At 46.7% G+C, this 12,120-nt stretch overlaps 1 protein-coding gene and 1 long non-coding RNA gene across 3 annotated transcripts in view; one reads left to right on the plus strand and one right to left on the minus strand.

The window, feature by feature from the left end:
* Positions 1-2,307, plus strand: part of LOC146178323 (uncharacterized) — a 64,018-nt gene extending 61,711 nt beyond the window's left edge. Inside the window, exon 4 of the long non-coding RNA XR_014700595.1 lies at positions 1,552-2,307. This is a non-coding gene — a long non-coding RNA (uncharacterized LOC146178323). The remainder of the gene's footprint in view (positions 1-1,551) is intronic.
* LOC146178322 (S-adenosylhomocysteine hydrolase-like protein 1) overlaps positions 1-12,120 on the minus strand; it is a 266,939-nt gene that overhangs the window by 252,142 nt on the left and 2,677 nt on the right. The gene's annotated exons all lie outside the window — the stretch shown is intronic.

Consider the following 12,120-nt stretch of genomic DNA (forward strand, 5'->3'; position numbering starts at 1 on the left):
GACTACAAGCATTGAAACATTGGTCTAAAAAACACGAATGCTTTAAATTTAGTAACCGTACAAAAATATCAAAAAGTAAAAATAATGAGAGCCATTCTATTCAACTCTGCACGATATTCATCAGAGCAGTGAACGTCAGATCCGTTAACGTCAATTTCCAAAGATTGTCGCTTACACTGACTGACCTTAGTGAATAAATAAACCGCTGAAATAAGCGCGCTACCAACGTCTCGGTAAATGTTTTATTCAGGCAAGTGCTAAGGCTGAGATAACAAATATTAATAGCAGGTTTAAATCGACTACCTGGTCCAATATTGCCTCCAAATAACACGATACGTATTAACCCTCATCTAGAGAACTATACTAATCGTTACTGTTAGCAAACTACAGTGCAAGTGAATAATATATGATCGCCCCGCCGTGATGGTGCAGTGGTTAGGGTTCTCGACTATTGTGCAATAATGATGCAGTATTGAATCCCGGCCGCAGCGGCTGCTTTTCGACGGAGGCGAAAAACAAGGCACCGGTGTGCAGTGCTATGTCAGTGCACATAAAGAACCTCGGGTGGTCGAAATTACTCCGGAGCCCTCCGTAACGGTATCTCTCATAGCCTGAGTCGCTTTGTGACGTTAAACCCCATAAACCAACAACATATGTACGTTGTGCAGTTATTCTTGATAAAACTTTGCACACATGTGTGACTGACAGGGTAAAGGCCCCTTTCACCATTGTACATGGTAAAGGGATAATACAACTATTCTCCATGTAACATATACTATCTCGCAATATCGCATTTACTGAATCCCTTCAATAATTAATGATCAAGGCATCCTACATCAGACGATTTCATTTTGTACAGTCTTTGGGTAGAAAAGTGCGAAAAGCCCCGCCGCCGATCATACGTTATGTAGACGTATGCAGCCAAGTCCCTAGTACTTAACTGCGAATAATAAAATGTACACATTCTACACATTTATCAGATAGAACGGGCGCCGTTGAGGAAGTGGGCATTTTTCATCCGCTGACACGGTAGCTATGCAACCAGTAAAAGAAAAAAAAAAAAAAGTTTTCGTTCGCAAGCCCGCGTCCTGCAAATTTATATCCATGACTGTACATTGCATTACCGCTATGCAAAAAAAAAACATCTTTGAGCCAGCAGCGCTCAGCACAGCCGCACCGCTTAATATTGCACATGTAAAACAATATCCGAGTTCGAATTCCACCGCCCATTTCCTATGAGCATAGGTTGCTAATGTGTTCACCATGTGGCGCCACTGGGCAATACCGCTGCCGCCATCTCACGGCGATCAAAACAACCTGCCAGCTTTTCGATTTGCCTTTGCTTATCCCTTTCTTTTTTTCGACTAGAAGGGGCGCGCGCAGTTCAAATCGTACAATGCATCTCCTGTACAATGATCATTTCTTATTCAACCAAACGGGGTGACGCGACTCACCTGCAACTCAAATACTCTAGAGTTTGCCCAGACGAAGAGGAACCGCTTTAATCAAAACAAAAACTCGTTCGCGTCTCTTTTTTTGACCTCGTTGCAGGCATGGCCACCACCGCCCGACAACGTGCTCGTGCAAAACCGGGCCCCGCAGTAATTGGATGAAACTCAAATCTGCTGGCATCACGAGGTCGTCAGAGCCTGCCGGAAGGAAGCGAGATCGTCGACGGCCCGAAGCAGGACAATGACGACGACGTCATCTGCAGCGTTGGCGTCAATGCAGCGCGGGGTAAAAAACAACGGTCGAAAACCGGGCCTTTCCTGATGACCCGTCCGTAGCGCTACTGCCCGCCAACTAGCCAAAGAACCGTGCGGCGTTGAGGAAGTTGGAGCTGGGCGCCGCATTTCGCTCGCCTACTAACACGGGATTCTCGCCATCTGCCGTCAGAAAATGCATTCATTTGCGATTAACAAGTTGAAAAAACAAGTGCTGCATGGACTGCCATTCCTCACTGAGAGGATTTACCTTTCTCATTACAGTTTATTGATTGAAGGATTCGATTGAAACAAGCAATATGAAAACATAGTGCCGGCCATACTCTATTTCCATATAATGATTTCAGTTTGCCACAATTCATGGTTGTTATAAACATGTGGCGAGGAAAGCGTATCTAGTTTTGCATTCTAGTCTATTCGCCAATTAATGGTCAACGCTAAGTACAAGAGCAAAAGTCTGCAGCCAATATTAAACCTGTGTATAAAAACTTTCTACCAATAGATTAATGAACCAAAAGTCGCTGCCATCGCGGTGGGTCCATAAGAAAAAAAAATTACAAAGCAGCCGATTCACAGCCTACGTGCACACCAATATATATATATATATATATATATATATATATATATATATATATATATATAGTTGCAGTTAAGATGGTTCGAAATTGTATTTTTATGACATTGAAGGTTTGCACGGCTTCGAATAGGTCAGTGCCGCGCGCGCGCTTTCTGCTAATCACAGCAGCCGACGCTAGATTGCAGCCATAGCGCCGTCTAGTCAACAATAAGCGACCTCGCTGCCCGAACATTTCCATCAATATCCGCTCTCCACTCCCGCGTAATTTGGCGACGCCAGCGGTACAGCTTCCACAACGCCGCACGGTATTTGCGACGCAGTAAACGGTAGTGAATTGCCCATGCAGCGTAGAAGCGCAATTTCGATCGTACAACCCACTTGCTATAATGTGCATCAAGAAAAGGAAAAAGCGAGCGGGCGTGCGACGTCGAAGTGCGGTTCTGTCGTCGTCTCCCCTTGAAGGACGGCCTCCTCAGCCGTGTGTATGTATGTATATATATATATAGGACCGATATACGTCGGCGGAATAAATTACGGCCATACATTAGTCTGATACAATTCAGCGATCTCGGCGGTTCACATGAATAAAAACGCGCGCTGAAAAGCCAGGACAGTCTCATCTCGGCTTTGACATCTGAACTGTGCAGCCTGATCTTCCTGCAAAAAGAGAAAAAGAATCGGGGCGATCAATTTTATCGATGCGGAGCCAATGCGCAAGCATACCCGCCTTCTCCTCCGCTTATGTAGTAATGAGGAATACATTAAAGGATTTCGTTACATCCGGTATTTTGTTATATCAAGTTTCTTCGTTATGCCCGAGTCTTTCGTTATATCAGAGTATCTCGTCTTTCATATACCTCTCCCCTATGGGATGAAAGGGGAGATATCCCTCTCATCATGTTTCCACGTGCAACAATGACTGGCGACCTTCCGTGCACCAACCGTCGCACAGCGTCTACTGAGGGTTAGGTTAAAAATGAATTGAGTAATCCTTAGTAGCTGTCGCTGGCACGAAGGCTTGTTTGTGACGGAGGGCTAGTGCGAGATCACATCTGCCGGTCATTGCACGCCTCAAGTGCAAACTGCCAAAGTAATAAATAATCGTGGCTCTGGCCCAAGTGTAATTGCTCAATGTAGTCTTGAGAACTCCAAATCGTCGTAACTGATTACGGCGTTCCTAGCACGCAGCCCATCTTGGCCAGTTGAAACCCAAACCAGCCATTCCTAGGCAAGAGTCTTACCACGTGAATTACCTGATTACGAAAGTTCGAATAATAACTAGATGTCTGTATCTGGAAAGAAAACCTGTGCCTATCGTTCCCGGCACCGGCACACGTGGTGCGCTTTCGACGCATACTTGAACGAACATCCGGGGTTTCCTCCACAACAGGTTTCTCTTTATTTCGGTTTCCTCGTTATCGTTTCCTTCGGTCTTCTTCGTGGCGCGCACTGTATTATACACCGCCTCTATCAGGGTCCGCAAAGTACTGACGTATAGGCAGACGCACAAACTGGGCACAGATCAATGCGAACACGAGCTGGGGTTCTTGAGCCACCAAGGCACGGCCGTACTGACGCGGGCACAGAGCCAGGGGACCTTTCGTGCACCCTAAAGAGCGCCAGGGGACCGCTGCGATTAGTGGGGAGAGGGAGCAAGACAATTGATCACAATGAAGGAGCTAGGCCGTTTCTATGCCAGCATTTACCGATCGCGATGAGTTGAGGAAGGAGCGTAGAATTTTCGCGAAGAGATGTCTCCTCTCCACTAAGTACCCTCACGTACACACGTGACAACTTGAAAGCCAACGCCAGCAAGATTGCGAGAGCAACCCGAGGTCATGCCTTCGAATATCGAGGCGGGGAAATGCTAGACAGACCCGTCTGCTGTGCGCTTTCAGTGCAATAACCCCCCCGACGGTCTAAATTAATCCGGTGCTTTCAACTATGGCGCGTCATTCACTCTTTTTTCTTTCACCATCACTCATACATTCCCCGAGAGTGCGGTGTAGGCCGTCCGCTGAGAAGCTAGAGATTTCCTCAGGAAACAATACGTACAGTCTTTGTCAAAAGTGTAGAGCCCAGGGGGTCTGCTTCTGAGCCGCTTCGTGCGGCTTATAATGGATTTCCACTGTTCCGAATCTCTCGATGGTAAGATGTTTTGTCCTACCCTTTCCAATGGGAAGGACCTTCACTAACGCTAGAGTAGCGCCGCTATTTGCCTCAAAAGCAGACCCCCCGGGCTCTACACTTTTGACAAAGGCTGTACATACAGACATACATACATGCATACATGCATGCATGCATACATACATGCATGCATACATACATACAATGCATACATACACACACACATACATACATACATACATACATACATACATACATACATACATACATACATACATACATACATACATACATACATACATACATACATACATACATACATACATACATACATACATACATACATACATACATACATACATACATACATACATACATACAATGCATACATACAATGCATACATACATACATACATGCGAACGCACGCGCGCGCGCGCGTGTGTGTGTGTGTGTGTGTGTGTGTGTGTGTGTGTGTGTGTGTGTGTGTGTGTGTGTGTGTGTGTGTGTGTGTGTGTGTGTGTGTGTGCGTGTGCGTGCGTGTGCGTGCGTGTGTGTGTGTGTGTGTGTGTGTGCGCGTGCGTGCGTGCGTGCGTGCGTGCGTGCGTGCGTGCGTGCGTGCGTGCGCGCGCGCGCATGCATTTGCGTCGAAGAGCAGGGTCCGGTGCCAACTCGACTCACACGGGGTCGACAAATCAACCTGTCGGGATGCTTAAGGTTCGACTATTTAAATACTAATATGTGCCTGTAACCCCTCCTTCCCTTTACCTATCGCTATTTCCGTTACAACGAAACCACCTCAACAACAAAGCCCTCGTATCCGCGAACGACGACGAGAGTAATGAAGGCAGCTGCGCAGTAGTGTTAGCGTTTCAAATAGCGAAAGCGAATAATAAAAAAAAAGTGAAAGAAACACCGACAGCACGTAAAACTCGCTCTATACTTCCTGCGTAACTGCGTCTCATCCGAGTATACACGTATAATACACACGCATAACACGTACAGTCGCGCTTACCGAGCGCGCGCATCGCGTCCGGTTTGCCGCCGCTGTAAGTAGAGAGAAATATATTTTTCTCGAATGGAGAGAGAGGCGATGGGAGCAGGAATGCGCATTTTCAATGCCGTTTAGGAAATGCGCGTATTCTCCAAGTCGCGTGACAAGAAGGGACGATAAAGATAAGCCGCTTCTCAGAGAGAAGAGAAGGATGTTCGAGACAGGAATCGGAAACGAGGAAAGAAAGGCTTAGCGGCGGCGAGTTCGTTCTCGTGCGCGTTTTCGGAGAGGAAAAAAGTATAAACAGCAATTGCAAAAAAAAGTTAAAAAACTAAGTACCGAACGCTTTAGTCGTTGGCGCACGCACGAAAGGAAGGAGTGCTGCTACTATAGCATCATCAGCCTTGATTCCGGCTATAGATTGAGAGTTCCCCCCTTCGCGCGCGGAAAGGTCACTTAGATGTGCGCTACGCGTGGTTCTTGGAGGGTATCGAAGAAAAAATGAAAAAAAAAAAGACGACGTTGCCGCTGCCGTAGCCAAGCATGGCTGGCAACCGAGCCACGGTGGTGAGAAGGATGGCTTGATGCGTGGTTCTTCTCTGGCTACGCGTGTCTATATATATACGCACTTACACAGGCATCCATTTACCGTGTTAAGATCGATACAGTAGGCACTCAGCAGACGGGTATATTCCTCAATACGTGGGCGTTAAAAATGTAATGACGACACAGTTCTCGTGTTCTGTTCATTTTCTCTCTCCTTGCTGACAACTGTGCGTGCGGTAACGAGAACGATGAAATAACTGCAGAAGCTTTATGTCCCAGTGTGGCTAAAGATTAGGTATCGCGGCGCTGCTTATTCACCGAGAATTTCGGTTTCTGCGTAATATGACGTTTGAAGAGAGATGCGCAAAGAAAGCGCGCTAGCAGAAGATGAAAGTATTCTCTGCTCCGTCGTCTGCTGCCAATTAATTGCATGTGTGCCACGAGTCACGTGCGTTGACAGATAAATGGCGCATTAACTGCCTTTTCAGCTCTTAGCAAAATCTCCACTACAGTGATACTATAGAATGCCAGTAGCTCCACAAATCCTGCAGAGGAGCAGCATCGCAAGCGTCACTGCTTCTGTGAGCAAACGTGACTTGTGCCAGTTTCGTGCACTCTTTCCTGACGTCACAGCCAGGCAACACAAGGTTCGCATACAAAGTGTGTCCTTGACGCAGATTAAGCGCGTAAAGAAAAAAAAAATAATATCACTTTAAATTCTACTGTACACCTGCGCCCATATAATGGATATACGCTCTGTAACACTATTCGGAAGCGCTTGAGCTGCTTGTTTTACGGAAGTGTCCACCTACATGTACATATAATATGGTGAGGCTTCCCAAAAAAACAAAATATTTTGCCTCTGCCCGTGCCAGTCGACTTCGACGTTCAACCTTTACAATGCACATCATAAGTCTGAGGTCTTCTTTTCTTTTGCACATCTCATCCCTTTTCGTGGTGCGACTTAAAGCTAAGCTGTGAGATCCGAGCAAACGAGAGAAGATGTACGCAGCGATTTGAGTTTGTTGAAAGCAATACGTTACGCATCTAAACGATCATCAAGTACAAAACGTGTTCCCGCACACTCAACCTAACCCCATCCTACCAACCTGAACGAACTGCTTCTTACAATATATAAATCCGAAGTACACTTGCAGTCTAACCAAAGAGGACAGTAATGAATCATTGCTGCAATGCACAGGTAGCTCTGAAGTGAGATGAATTGGCACTACACATTAATTCCGAGAAATCATTCGATAGGCTTATCCAAGATGCAAGCTCCATGGATGGACGAAACCTTACGGTCACATATTTACGGCTGACAGTTTTGAACCACAAACAGGTACCTTGCGAAATGTTGCCAGAGAGAGCTACAGCTGGCAGAGGACTTGCATTCATGAGATGTGCCAAGGCGGCGCATGCGCCTCATACACTCGAGCTTCACTCCGCATCACTCCGTCATCATAACGTACCGATCTAACCGTATACCCTGCAAAGGGCACAAAAGTTCACCGGTAGAGGAATAAAAGAAAATAATGTTATTCTGACAACGGGTGCAGTGAAAGGAAACCAAATGCCATAGGCTCTGAACCAAGGAATCCGAAAAACAAATATGAAACTGGGAGTCTGGCATCCAGAGCAGATGTGTTAACACCAGTTTTCAAGGCTTTTTTTTTTTCTTGTGACAGATGACAAACACCTGTACCCATAAAAGTGCATTTACGAAACTCTAATTGGAAGACAGCGCCTTAATTGTGAGTGTGCTTGTGTTCCTTCGTCCTCGCGTCGTCACGCTGTTCAGTACGGCACACCTCTCTTTTTCCGCTTTCACTCCCATCTTCTTCCCTCACAAGCTTTTTTTCTTTCTTTTTTTCCTCGACATGAGGGGAGGGGTGCCGGATTATCCAGGGTTCAAAGGGTTCAAATGAACCGGGACTTATGTTCTGAGAGGTACGTCCCCCGAAAGCCGGAAAAAAATGGCCGATTTCGAGATTTGGTCCGAAAAATAGTCAAGTTTCATGATAACCCATGTTTAAAATTACAGGTTACGAACACAATGTCGAATGCTTCAAAAGCTGTTCGTCGCATCATACGCTTAATCCCAGCAAGCATCATATTTTGCCAGTTAAAGTAAAAACTTTGTTGTTTTTTATTGAACCGGGCCCGATCATCACTGTTAATCCGGCTCTGGTTCAGTTTCAGAAATGCCTAAAGTATACCTTCCACAGCTCACGCTCGACTTAACTGAGCAGCATGAACAATTAAGCAGCAACTCGAAGGTAATTCAATAACGCCTCAATATGCAACTGCAAAGCAACTGTAGTTAGTGTGCAGTTTGTGACTGGTTTAAATAAGCTTTCAGTAAAAGCGATACCCGATGCAATTAAACTGTACGCCGGTAGTACAATCTCTCTCCAGTTATGAACCAAAGTGCGGTATTTGGCCCCGTTCGAAGGATCAGATCGACACTGCGCGCCAGTTGTAACCATGCCACCATCCTCTTTGAATCGATGGACACGGGCCAGTATATAAATGGTGGCAGCCGCATTGACCTCCTTTTTAGCGCCCTTGAAGGAACGTCTGAATCGTCCTTATCGCAGTTTGGGACGCCTCATTTGCGTACCCTGCTGGGCTAAATTTAAAACGCTGCCTACGCAACGACTCGGTCCTGCGTTCGGCATTCTTGAGGGTTCGCGTGCGTTTTTCGGGGTGCCTCTCCGTCGACTAGGTCTACGATAACGGTTTGTATTCTACCGTGTCTAAGATCTGAGATGCCAAAGGAACCACAGTGCCACAACACCACAGCAGCTATATGTTCTGTACTTCCGACGTTCCTAACGAGACCGCTCGATGCTCATGAAGGCCCCTACAAGACCGTTTAAATGGACATATGGGCCTTTCAATCACGCCAGTCGTCACACGCCGATTATCGATCCGAATTAACATAACCCGCGGCCGGGAAACGAGAAGACGCGTCAGAGATCGCAGCACGCTTCAAATTAATTCATTCACTCACTCGGTAGTCTCACCACAGACTCCAGTTAATACGCTATAGGCTGCTCAGCGTCCGAGTGGCCGCGTTTCGATAGAGGCGGAATTAAGGCACGACGCCCGCGTACTGTGCGATGTCAACGAACGATAAAGAACCTCGGGAGGTCGAAGCCTATCCAGAGCAGTATGGTACCATCATATTCCTTCACCTCTTCCACCATGGCGCAAATGTTGTTGTTGTTGTTCTCCTCTGCGCAAATGAGGCGTTCACCCAGAAATGACAGTTCTTCTTCTTCTTCTTCACCCTCGTTTCCTGAAAACCATTTTTCTCCACAGGGTCCCACAGTGGAGTGTATTTCTATTTTTGCGCGCGCGTCAGGCGAGGGACGTACCTATGTCCTCAACAACTCAGTGCCACTCGTTTCACTTCACTGCAGCATACGGAGCATTGTCTAACCCCAAATTTTGTGCCACTCAGCTGACCGCATTTTAAAGCCGCGTGCGGAAAGCATCGCGGCCGGCATGATTAACGACCTGTGCGGCACGCATACTCGCTACGGTACACGGCTTTTCTTCCAGTCACCTATCTGCACGCCGAACAGAAAAGACACCCTGGAAAGTAGTGCACAGAGTATAGACACTAGAAGTTTTTCCTAACCTGTTCTAGACATGTTTTTTTTTTCTTCCTCGGTGACTATTTGCGAAGGGTGGGGAACACATCCGGACGACTGGGACTGTTCTTTCTTGCGCCGCAAGACACATGTCCATTCAAATCAAGCGCACGTGAAGTCGCATTGATGTGAGCGTGCCGGCAAAGCTTCCTGCATAGTTTGCTGCACTACAGTTTGTTCGTTTCCTTCCTTCCTTCCTTCCAGCCTTCTTTTTCTTACGTGATGTTGCTTTTATGTGTCCTTTGTCAAAAGTAGACAGATCAAAAGGTCTGCTTCGAAGCAGTGTGATAGCGTGGCATTGTACGATAACGAACTTGGCGATGCAATGAAATTTGCAACTCCATTCGCTATCCGATGGGTACGATATCAGGCGAAACCCGTGTGTAAGTACTCATTCTGCACAACTGCTAATTACTGTATCGAAACTCAATTTAGGCCCTGCCCACACAACCGAGCGAGTTCATCAAAATATTTGGAAATCACAGCTTCAAACGATGACAAAACTGATACAACTCCAAGTTCCCTGAAGCAATAGAATGACCAAATAAAAAAGGAATGCATAACAGTTATTAAAAAAACTCCTCGGACCTTAGAATAAATAGACGTACCTGTCATCCCTGGCCACCTCTCTTCTGCGTACGCAGTCTCATAACAAAGATTTGGCAACCTCCACTAGCGGCGTTTACATGAACCCGACAGGAGCGGGTTGAGTTATCGGGTCGAAAACTGGTTACAGTGTTCGAGCCCTGTTTAATCGACACGACAGCGGAAGGTCGAGTTGGAGAGTTGAGTTGAGTGGACTCGACCCTACCGGGTTTACATGAACCCGACCCAACGAGCGCAGAACCGGCTCTGGACGAGCGACTATTACGGTGGCACCTCGCGTTGAGGCGAAGAACTAGCAGACGGCACCCGACTCTGGTTCTTTCCCCGCGCTTCTCTAGCGTATTCCGTACTTCTCTCTCAGTGTGCCCCGACAGCGTTTACATGCTTCCTGCAGGGGGGGTACGAGTCCAGTGAACCCACCCCCTGCGCGGGAGTTGACTGGACTCGACCCGTCGTCTTCTCGCCCGACAGACGGGGTTGACATGAACCCGGTAACCGGTTTTCGACACGATAACTCAACTCAACCCGCTTCTGTTGGGTCCATGTAAACGCCGCTCATGCAAAGGCTGTCGGACAGGTTGAGAAGTCGAGTCAACCCCAGCGTAGGGGTTGGATTGACTCGACCCGCTGCAGGAAGCATGTAAACGCGGTCGAGTTGAGTCGGGTCACAATGGGAGAGGAGAACAGTACGAAAAACGCTAGAGATGCGCAGGAAAAAAAAAACGGAACCAGGTGCCGTCTGCTAGCTCTTCGCCTCGACGCGAAGCGCCGCCGTAATCGCCGCTCGCGGGGTCGAGTTCATGTAAACCCGCTCGGGTCGAGTCCATTCAGCTCGACCCCCGCATTCGGGTCCATGCAAACAGGGCATTAGTGTTCTTTGATTTCCCATGGAAATAGAAGAAAGAGGCATAAAGGGCAAGGTTTTCAGAGCTCCACAAGATACAGAGCAAATACGAACCAAAAAAAAACGCCTCAATGCTTCAGTGTGACCCACAAAGACTACTATCGAGTGTGTGTGTGTGTGTTCGGCCTTTTCTAATTTCAACAATTAAATGAACAGAGCTTAATCGTTTGACAACCAGAAAGACTGATTTATTCCATCACATAAAAGCCTTTTTTTTTTATACATGCGCGGCTCAGCTTAGACAAGGTTACTAATTTAAAATGAGTAACGAAACTTGTTTTGCATAAAATATCCAGCTTCGCTCCCCCTACACCTGGCCCTTTAAATTATGCCGTTTCGCAGACAGCATAAAGCATTTCTGTACTTATATTTTTTAACGAACTAATACTGCTACTAAGCTAAGGCATGCGAATATCCGCGGCTGGTGATGATGTTAGTTTTCATTTCTAGTATATGGTTTTCCAAGAGCGCAGTAAAAGGTCCGTAAAAGCTGCGTTTTCTCTGTAAACAAATCATTTGAAGGCCCCACGAAGAGTTCCTGCCGCTAAACACGATACTACTTCGCCATGATAGCGATGTAACAATGGCGAAATACAAGTAGCAAAACTGATTCGGAGATTTCATTTTTTACTTTTTCCTGCACGTGACGCTACGAATGACGCCATTAACAAAGCCTGATTTGATTTTCAGTGCGCGGGATTTCCGCGCGGTCTGTGCACGATAAAACGTGATCGCTTTCCCATTCGCATAAGTCCTTAGAACAACCCTCTAGAGAGCCTACCAATGTTTTGTAGGGACTGCACTGATTTTACTGATGACTATTTGACGTTAAAAGTTAATACATGCATTTATATAAATTCGCGACGCAGGTTGACAAAACCTCCTTTAAGGTCGCATTCGCAATTCGTTACGTACTGCACATCGAATTTTGCGTATGCCTAGTTACTTGCGACGGGTGGCCGAGCACGTGCAGCTGACGTAC

The sequence above is a fragment of the Amblyomma maculatum genome, chromosome 9 (assembly GCF_055883805.1).
Source record: "Amblyomma maculatum isolate TAMU_Amacu chromosome 9, ASM5588380v1, whole genome shotgun sequence".
NCBI lineage: Eukaryota > Metazoa > Arthropoda > Arachnida > Ixodida > Ixodidae > Amblyomma > Amblyomma maculatum.